At 32.5% G+C, this 10,877-nt stretch overlaps 2 non-coding genes across 2 annotated transcripts; both read right to left on the reverse strand.

The window, feature by feature from the left end:
• Window positions 1–4,421: 4,421 nt before the first annotated feature.
• Window positions 4,422–4,542, reverse strand: TRNAL-CAA (transfer RNA leucine (anticodon CAA)). The gene is made up of 2 exons: window positions 4,505–4,542; window positions 4,422–4,466 (listed from the first exon to the last, which is right to left on the reverse strand). It is a non-coding gene; the product is annotated as a tRNA-Leu (tRNA).
• Window positions 4,543–7,717: 3,175 nt separating this feature from the next.
• TRNAK-UUU (transfer RNA lysine (anticodon UUU)) lies at window positions 7,718–7,790 on the reverse strand. Its single transcript has one exon. It is a non-coding gene; the product is annotated as a tRNA-Lys (tRNA).
• Window positions 7,791–10,877: the final 3,087 nt, after the last annotated feature.

Raw genomic sequence — 10,877 nt, forward strand, 5'->3', positions numbered from 1 at the left:
AAACTAGTTTGGGTCGGGCTAGACTTGCAAGATCTGCTTCATTAAAGATCTTAATGTTTTCAAAATTATAAATTTTTCGAATATTTTTTGTTTATATATAGTGAAAATTATAAACCTGTAATACAGGTTTGAAACTTACTAAATAAATTAGAAGGCATTTAAGCTTAACCGCGCATTACGAATTATTTTTAAATAATTTCGCGAAAACAAGTACTGCTACTTGAAAGTATGCGAAAAACTTCACACAAAAAAATGAATATTTTGTTGCTTTTTTTTTAATGAATTAGATTGTCTTAGTAGCTGAATATTTGTCAGCCACAGAACCAAAAACCATGGCCAACTGAAATCATTTAATTTTGGATTTTTGGCATGCTATAATTGAAAAGGGGCACAGTGTGCGCCGGCGCAGCTACAAAAAAAAAGCGGTCAAAGCGTTTAGTTGCTGAGTGCCTCAAAGCTCGGCATTACACGGCAATTCGGAAGGGAAAACCTAATGTTTCGGTGCGAGTGTTTAGAAATTAGTGGTTCTGTTTAGCTTAGCTTCGTCGTTTCGCTTAAAAAGCATTGACAACTGTGAGTGACGGCTCATTAAGCGCCGATACAACGGTGAATGGTTGACAAGTGGGTGCAGAGAAGTGATGAAGTATTGAAATGAAGCGGAAATCAATGGCATATTTTACTATGCAACTAAAGAATTTTGTACTAGTGCGCATTTGCAGACTGAAACACATGGTTGAAAATTGTAGGCACTACTAAGGGGCACCCAAGTCAACAAAGGTGATGACTGATATGGAAATATGAAATTTCCTGTCTAGAGCAGACCTACATAAATTGGGTGGGGTCAGGCTGAAATTCGTACAAAGTACGGAATAAGTATCACGGAATTTCCGGAGAAGTTGTGTATCAGCAACATTGCCGGCTGGTGCAAAACAGTGCCTTAAAAGAATCGAAAATATCCACAGACATTGTCTATGAATAGCCTAACTGGAGGACTATTAAGACTCTGGAGATCGGCCAGTATTCGTACGCCGCCGAAAGACGTTAAAGCGAGGAATGGACTATGTAATATTGCATTTGAATTACAAAAGTCTTTCGAGATGTTGATGTCTGGCGCTAAGCCGGTAGAAGACGTGACGCATATTTTTACAGATGCATCTGAAATATAAAATGGGGATGAGTTGCTTTGAGCTGTTAAGAAATGCAGATCTTTATTAATGAACATTTAAGAATTTTTTTAAGCAAAGATTTTGGCCACCAGAGCTAAAGCAAGAGGTTAGCTGAATTTGTATCCTTAAAAAGGAAGGACACGAGGCTTTGGCAGAACTGTTGCAGTGAGTAGAGCACTGACGTGTCCTTCGAGAGATCCGAGTTCGAGTCCTAGCCCAAAAATGTTCTTTTTCCTTTTTTTATTACATTATTATTTTTCTTGTTAAATATTTAGTGACTTATTTTATTTAATAATTTGCTTTTTCAAATTAATTGCTTTTTTTGATGTGTAGATTTTATTGTTTTTAAAAGGATACTATTTTTTTTTTAATTCATTTACTTTTTAAAAGCTGCAAAAGACAAACAATAACTAACAGGCCAATTCTGGCATATGTCTTTCATCTCACCACAGTATTTCCAAAGACAACTATATTCACTGTATTTCGAATGACTAATTTAAAAATCTGCTAAAGAGGATGTCTAAAAAATAAACGAAAAAAATATTACAATAAAAACTAAAAATTTAAGTCAAAAAAATAAAAAAAATAAATAAACAAGTTTCTAAATATTAAATGAAATTAAAAAATATATATATTTTTTAAACAATAAAACTTGAAAATAAAAGACAAAAATTAATTTAAAAAAGAAAAAGTATTCCGTTGCCAAGGATTGAACCCGGATCTCTCGAACGGCATGCCAGTGCTCTGCTCACTTTGCCATTGCGACAGTTCCAGCAACGTTAGAGAAATTGACTCAGATATCTGCTTCACACTTGAATCGCCCTATAGTAGGTAATTACCATTTCTATGACAATATCCATGGTAATGGTAATGATCGAAGTCAATGCCCACTTGCTGGTCTATTTAAATGGAAGCAATAGGAGTTTCATACGTGCAGTACACTGAGGGAAAAAAATTTTAGATTAAAAAAAAACGTGCTAAATATAAAAAAATACGCATACGTTTTAAATTCAAGTATGTACGTTGTGTGAAATATGTCTTTGTGAAGTGCACAGATGCTTCTTCGTTATATGAAATTATAATTAAGAAAGAAAAAAAAAGTTTAGTTTTACGTTCCGTCTCTGATGGTAATTGAACCCGGACCCTATTGGCAGCAACCAGTTGTATCAAGCATCTTTGCACACTCAGCTAGAGCCATACATGTAAATGTGTTTTCAAATGTTGAGTTTGAATCAATATCACAGCGCGCGATTAGTGCATTATGTCATACCATGTATGTATGTGTGGATGTGTTGTCACCGCTGTGCATGCAGTGAAAAATGCTTCATTTTAATACGGGCGTATTTGAATTGAATATTTCCATTATACGTAGTGTATGTATAATGGAAAAATCCATTTTGTTCACAATTTTCACTTGATTTAAATACGAGCATTTTTAAACGGTTTTTTTTCTCAGTGTAGAGCTCTTTGCCAGCTTCCTTAACTTATTCCGACCCTATCTGGACATACTATACCTCGATTCATTTATTATTCTAGATAATATCTTGAGCCGTTCGAATTTTTATGCTTTTCGTGATGGACTACCTTCCTTTATGTCTGAAAACACATGAGCTATTGAGAATGTTTTGTCCTCAAACTGTGCATTCGAGCTCTTCAAATATGGCATTAGCAGTATTGCCAACTTGGCACTTTTATTTAATTAAAAAATTCATTGGAAAAAATATGAAAAATAAAAGTACAAAGATGCTACACAATTAGGGAAAACGAGTACAAATTTTATATGAGCGCTTGATTTTAAAAGAGCTAAAAACATATACATACATACTTATGAAACTAAATACAAACACACTTAATCATCAATGTTCGCATTGTTATGCTAATTGCCGGAATTTGTATACAAAATTACCAAACAAAAGCTCGACTGGGATGCGGCGATGAGCATTGAAATGCGGGCAAATTCAAAAGCAATTTTAATGACAGATGTGCGGCGAAATCGTTTTTGTACACTATTAAATACCTACAAACATCCCTGCAGGAAATTTATCTAACTATAAGTTAACTTTAAGTTGATTAGGAAGGAACTAAAGGCCACTATTATGTGTATATTTTCTTTGAGGAAAGCTAGCCACACATATTTCTATGGCCATGGACGCAAATTAGTCAAGGGTGGTTACCTCTGTATCAGATGTCAACTAACTTGTAACTAACAACTTTCGGCCATAAAATATCAATAAGAAAAACACAACTTTTTTGTATTTTTTTATTTATTTGTTTGGTTAATTATCTACTTCATTTAACATTACCAATTTGTTAACATATTCTGCGGTAGGTGGTCACATATGTATTCAAATTCCGTCCGACATATCTTAACTTCAAAATGGTAGCATAAAATTTTTATTTGTCCTGAATTCAAAGAAGTATTTGTGAAGTGCAGAAAGAGGGTGAATTCAAAGTAAACTTTGTATGAGGATATTTAAATAAATACTTGTTTATATTGAAACAATCTCCCGATTACGCCTTCATGAGTCCTGCATTACTTTTCAACTAGTTTCAAGTTAGCCTTTTGTAGTGAATTCAAAGAAGTATTTGTGAAGTGCAGAAAGAGGGTGAATTCAAAGTAAAATTTGTATGAGGATATTTAAATAAATACTTGTTTATATAGAAACAATCTCCCGATTACGCCTTCATGATTCCAGCATTACTTTTCAACTAGTTTCAAGTTAGCCTTTTGTAGTTAACTACAAGTTATATATTTTTTAGAAATCCCGCAAAAAAGCTAACTACACTTTCCTGCGGGGATACTAACATTTTTCTATGTGTATGTAAAATACCAATATATACAAAGCAAAAGCACGTAACCGACGAATTTTTATTGTTGTTGCCTTGATAAAAGGGGAGCATGCAAAAATTATAATCAATTTAGTGGCTTATTTTTTTCATCTTTTATTTTCATTTAAGAATACATGCATACATACATACGTATATATTGCTATGTGGGCCTGCACCGAACCGACTAATTAAATGAATTACGAGTAAAACGGAATGTCAAGGCTTTTGGCATTTGCATGAAACAAGTTTGAATTAAAATTAATTAAACAATTATTTTCGGTTTAATGTAGAGGTACTCTAGAAATAAATCTACTAACATGAAAAAAATATGAGCCAAGAAAAAAGTCTATCAAAGAAACTAAAAAAAATATATATTTTAAGTAATTCAAAAAGAGAAAAAAAGCATAAAAGTACAAAAAAAATTCTTGTCAGAAGTGGGATTCGAACCCACGCCCTCAGAGAGGACCAGAAAGCTCCGAACAACCCGCAATTGCGGGCAAGTTTTCACACTTGAGTCTGGCGCCTTAGACCGCTCGGCCATCCTGACATATATGCTGTCGCCATCAACAACGCTACTAAAATAAAATGAAAATAACTATACGTATGCGAGTGTGTAGATATGTATAAAAAAAAAAACACAAATATGTATGTATGTATACCGCCACCCACGCGCCAAAATAATTGAATTCCGCCGCGGCGGGTTGTTTGATAAGATAAAACAAAACTAACCAGATGTTAAATCTATTTTTTTATTGACTGATAAAAAGATATTTTCATTTTCAACTCAATGAATATTTAGTACTCATACATACAGTGGTGGAACAGTAAATGGGAACGCGAAATTTTAACAAGTTTTGCCAATTATTTTGTTTTTATTGTTATTAAATATTTATAATTTTTCATAAAAAATTTCAGCTCATTATCTAACAAAAACCACTTAAATTCGTATCTCAAATTTTGTGCGAAAATTCTGCAAAGTTGCATCTAAATTTTCTACTTTTTAATCAGATTTTTTAGAAGTTTTTTGAGTTTGCAGTTTTATAGCCCATTAAATTTGAGTATAATTAAGTTTTAAGTTGCTAAAAATCGTGTTGATTTTTGGCAATTTTTTAACATACATATATTCTTTCATATAAAAAATGTTCCAATTTTTTTTATGAAAAAAAATTGCATAATACAGTGTGAAAAAATTATCAAAAATCAACGCGATTTTTTAGCAACTTCAAACTTCATTATACCAAAATTTTTGGCCGTTTTGCAGAATTTTTATAATTTTAACAAAGTTTGAAATACGAAATTTATACAGTTTTTGTTAGATAAAATGGGCTATACTTTTATAAAAAATAATAAATTGATGGCCCATACTTTTAAACAAAAAAAAAAATAATAATAAATAAACCAAAGAAAAATAGGTAAAATTTGTTACAGTTTCATGTCCCTAATCATTTTGCCACCGCTGTACATATGTGCCAATATAAATGTTTGCCAATATAAATGTTTGCGTTTTTATTTGTATACATATCTAAGCTTACATTTTGATAGTTATTAAAAGCTGCTTAAGTAGTAAAACTCCTCGTAATTGAGTACCGCCTACGGGCTCATAAAAAGACAATTAACTTACGACAGCATTAAATTGCTTTTGAGTAGATCGCTTATATGACCGCTTGAAGAGCTTTGGTGTTTGAAAAAATGCCGGTGTATAGAAATATTTAGTCCAAAGGCTCTAAGTATTTATGATTTTTTTTTTTAAGGTTTTGTATAGGTATTTATCACTAACATCTTTTGCCCGCGTCCCCGCCCGTCTTAAAGCTGCGGCTATAGAATTATGCTGGTTATTTTGATTCTGTTGTTATCTTAATCGAGCCAACCTCGACATTCCCCTTTCCTGGGGATTCCAGACCGATCTTAACAAAACAACAGTAGCTTCTTGGGAAAAACTTGATCATGAACCGACTGTCTTGGGAATGAGAAGAGAACGAAACAAAGCGACTATTTAACCACCTCCAAACGGACTCGAACCAGAAGAGGTAGTCTTCACGTGACGTCACATATGGCATTTGTGAAAAAAGCAATTAGCCGCGTAGATGTCGCTGATCTCATATGACATTGAAAAATATAAAATGTATTACGGCAACAATTAATTTATTTGCTTAAACACTTGAATGAACTTGCCAAAACAGTATCCGGTGTTGCCGTTTTGATACATATCTATCCAAATGGATACATTTTCGCCTTAAATTTCGAGGGATACTTCTTTTTTTCCACAGTGCAAATTTGGATACCTCTTTCCATAAGTATTCGACAGTTGAAGGACTTCTTCTTTTTTATTTACGTACGTGATACTTATTATAATATTTCTTTTTTAACAGTTGGCTGCTCATCCTCCAACCAAGAAATTTTTTTTTATTCTTACCACTTTGAAAAATTAAATTTTTAGCTACATGAACGTGCATTTAATAACACCAAGTACTTAGTTTGCAAATTTTAAAAAGTTTTCCGACCTGTAGTATTTAACTGTAATATCGAGATATTTATTTATCTTTAAAAAATGGTGATGTTTCCACAATTTCCCGGGTCCTGCAAATCAACTTTGACATCCCTAACAACCCTCCTCCTAAGCATTCAAGGGAAACTGACAACCATGCCGATGACTAATTTTCTACTATAACTTGACTGTACTAAAAATAGAAATTAGGTAAAATTGTGGTTCTAACTGCTTAAGAGCTTATAACTTCGAATTAGTGGCAGCTTTTTTGACAGATATCCCATTGAAAATTTTGCCAAAAAGCTGCAATTAACTTTAGAGTCGTCTTTTTTTTTTTTTGACTATAACAACGGGCCTTTGTTTCCCAAATCCGTGGCTAAGAATGGGAAGATACTGACTACATGTTAATGGGTTTTTTAAGGGCCCGAGTTTTTCTTCCATACATGTACTGTATAAAAATTCCCGCTCTTTTCGGCGTATACATTTAGATACGGTTTACGATTTAATTTCTTTAAAGGCCAAGGCAGTGGCAACACTGTCAGTATCTTATTATTTGTCCCAAATGTTAACTACACTGTGTACCAAATTTCAAAAAGTTGGAGGTGTTGGGAATCGGACCAACAGAATTTGATTTAGCTGGTCAAATAATGAAAAGTACCAAAGGATTTGAAAAAGTTGGTTACCGTTTATTTTTTATTTCAATTTGAAGTTGACGAAATAAGCGCCCAATCTGAACATATAATTTAATAAAAACACATTTTGCAAAGTTTTCGGAGCGGGAAGAGGAGGGGATTTGAGGAGCTTTTGACACAGCTCAATGTTCAACTGAAAAATTTTAATTATATGTTTGTATGTATATAGGTATGAAATTTGTCGCCGAAATCAAAAAAAAATCATTGTAGTTGTTTATTTTTGAACCTTAAATTCACAACTTCAAGTCGACATAAAATGGAAATGGGAACCAAATTCTTTGGTATTTATTCATATTTGACCTCTTTTAATGCAATTGGCCTCTTTTCCATCACTTTTTGAGTGTTGCACTGTGCTATTAATGGTAAATACAAATTGAACATCGTCTGAATTTCATCGAAATTCCGTTAGCAATAAATGTAAGTCAAAATTAAAAATGCTAAATTTATATTATTTTTTTACCTTTGCTTGAATTATCTTCCGGACTAACAACATTCCAAAAAAAAGTTATAAAATTAAATAACAAATTAAAAAAAAAAAATAACCTCGCCCGAGCAGGGACTTGAACCCTGGACCCTTGGATTAAAAGTCCAATGCTCTACCGACTGAGCTACCCGGGCACATGTCTGCACGGTGGTAAAGTGCGTAAGCGTTGCTACCCTAAAAAAGCTCCTCGAACCGGCAATTAAGCAGCACTGACCAGAAGAATGTCCTTAAAACTTTCTTTGTCTTGGCATATAGAAGCAGTCCATAAGTAAAGTACTTTCATGCCAAACTCGAGTATCTTTTATGTTGTCTTTTAATGTCTTAATTGGCTTCCGAAAGTACGAAAAATTCGAAATTGATCTACAAAAACGCATGGATAAATTCCTGTTGTTTTCTATTTTATGCTATCTATATTTTTATCCACTTTTCAAAGGGGGGAAAATCATATCCACATGGAACTGACAATTTCACATATTCAGTTTTTAAATGAACAAAAACTTTTGTAAAAATTTATGCCCAATTCAAAAAAAAAACCTCAAGTTTTTTTTATGTCGAAAAAACAATGCCCTGTTTTTCGATGACCAAAAATTGAAGTGCAGTTTTTAAACGACCAACCATTTATTTGGTTTTAAATGACAAGAAATTTATCTTAAGTTATTGAGTGACCAAAGTTTTATGTAAATTTTTTAAATGACCAAAATTTTAGGTCCAATCTTTAATTGCTCAAAAATGTTTGCCCAACTTTTATGTGACCAAAAATATATGTCCTGTTTTTAAATGTCCAAAATTTTGTAAATTTTTTTGATGACCAGTTTTTACATGTATGAGCAAAAATTTCCAGTTACACTCATCCAGATACACTGTTTGGTTCGGTTGTATGGCCGAAAAAGTTATCGGCCCATATTTCTTCGAGAAAGAGGATGAAACGCCAGAAACTATATCTGGGGCTTCTTACCGAACAATGATTGACCACCTTTCACCTTTTCGATAGATAAATATATAAATATGTATAAAATTTTTAAGGCAAAGGGGTTTACTACCAACGTCACTAGCATTTTACAGCGTCATTCCAACAATTAATTGCACATATGCAGAAAATAATTATTCCAAATCGAAGCTATTAAATACACTAGTAGTCTTTTTAATTTTCAAGGAAAATATCCCACTAAGCATTTAGGATTGATAAAAATTTGAAAATGATTTGATGTCGGCGCCTTTTTCAGTAGTAAACGCTTTTTCGAAAAAAACCACAGAAACAGTCCCCTTTGTACAAAGGTTTTTTGTTAAGTGTAGTTCAAGTGTGAATTAAATTTAGCATTTGAATTATCTTTTTCAATAAGCTGGTTCCTACTGTGCTCGAAAACTGGAAATTTTAAAACTGCAAAGTTCCTTGAAATGCATTTTAACAAGGTTTCAATACTTTAGAGATTTTCGAGCTGTTTATCAGTTGAAGGCGTAGCAGATTCGAAGAGTCTATTGTTGAGTTTGTAAGCTTATAAGCTCGCTAATCAGATCATCTCTGTGCTCAGCTATAAGGTTTTCGTGTGCACGAGGCCTTTGTGAATATTCGATTTAATTTTTTTTTTCCCATTATATATGCACCCTCTTTCGATACTCATTTCTTATTTTCAATTGATTGACTCTCTTTGTTATCTTTCTCAAATGGGTGCAATGTTTACTGGGACGAAACGGAGTACAGTTTTTTCTGTGGTAAAATAACACTGTGCGACAGTCAATTTAACACACCAAAAAATCAATATGTTCGCGAAAACATGGGCCGAAAATAATAAAACGACGTTTTCAGTTATTGTCTTAACCGTCAGGATTTGTTTAAATGACTTTGACTTGACTTGAAATTTGGAAAATATGATTACTTAAAAAAAAAAAATTGTTTAACAAATTCAGTGCAATATGGAATAACAATATGGGTATCAAATAAGAGAGAAAATTCTGTAGAATTGAAAAATATCACATTTTTTGGTACATAAGCACAAATAGGTATTGAAAATGTGCTTTTAAAATTGTATCCTTGCAATTTTTAAGTATTTATTTTAGAAAAAATTATAGGTAAAGGATTAATACTCACACCACCATATCCTCGAATTTCGTGCTTCTACTTGAACAGCTATAAAACATAAAAATAATTAAAAGGGCATTTTCAATACCAATTCGTCCTTGTGAACATAATAATATTAATATTCTTTAGTTCTACAGAATTTTCTCTTTCATTTGATAGCCATACTATTTTTCTACATTGCACTGAATTTTTTCACATAATTTTTGGAATTAATTGTATCTTTGAAACTACAAAGTCCTAAAAAAATCTGACGTCAAAGAGAAAAACTAAAAACGCATTTTTGCTATATTGGACCCATAGTTTCGTGAGTATTTTGAGTGTTTCGTGAATTGTGATTTTTTTTTTTTGGTTTTTGTCCCACGGTGCAATAAAACGATTTCCATGATTTTATTGTCCGATATTTATTGCAGTTATTTAAGTAGATTAAAACAGTGCAAATACTTTTAATTACGTCGTTAAAAGTGGAATGCTTTAATTTATGTACATACATATGTACATATTTCTAAATTTATAAGGGCAAGACAAAGATATTAGAGGAAGCTTTAATTAAAACGTGACTACAACGAAATTCTATAGTAAACAAATAAAAAAATCTATGTAAGTATGTACATATTAACATATGTATATGTACATGCAAGTAAATAAATCGACGAGGCACACGATTCGCGCAGATGATTTAGCTGCTGAGAATAATGGGTATGATATTTGATATAGAAAACAGCTGCATCGATCGTGGCAATAAACTTTGTATTTGCCATATAAAAAAACAATGAATGAAAAGACAAATAAGTGCACTATGTATTTAACAGCCTCGCTGCGTGTGTGTTCAAGGCTGCAAAGTATCGTTAATGGAATATTATTTTTTCATAAAGAAATAAGAGAGTAAATAAATATATACATACTTACAATAGCAGGAAACCATCTAAGGCATGTTTCAACAAAATGCCATTATTTGATGCACAAACAAAGTCAGGTACATAAGAGGACATTTGAGTAGATAGCATTCAGGATACTTGAGTTACATTGAGAGCTATTTGAACACGATCGACAGGATGAGCGCACACTTAGTTAAGAACAGGCATAATGCGAGCAAGCTAGCTAGTAAGCTAAAAAAGCGACACTTAAAGTATGCTTCAGGAAAAAA

This window comes from Rhagoletis zephyria, unplaced genomic scaffold (genome assembly GCF_001687245.7).
Source record: "Rhagoletis zephyria isolate East Lansing unplaced genomic scaffold, Rhagoletis_zephyria_1.1 Rzeph_scaffold_03869, whole genome shotgun sequence".
Lineage (NCBI taxonomy): Eukaryota > Metazoa > Arthropoda > Insecta > Diptera > Tephritidae > Rhagoletis > Rhagoletis zephyria.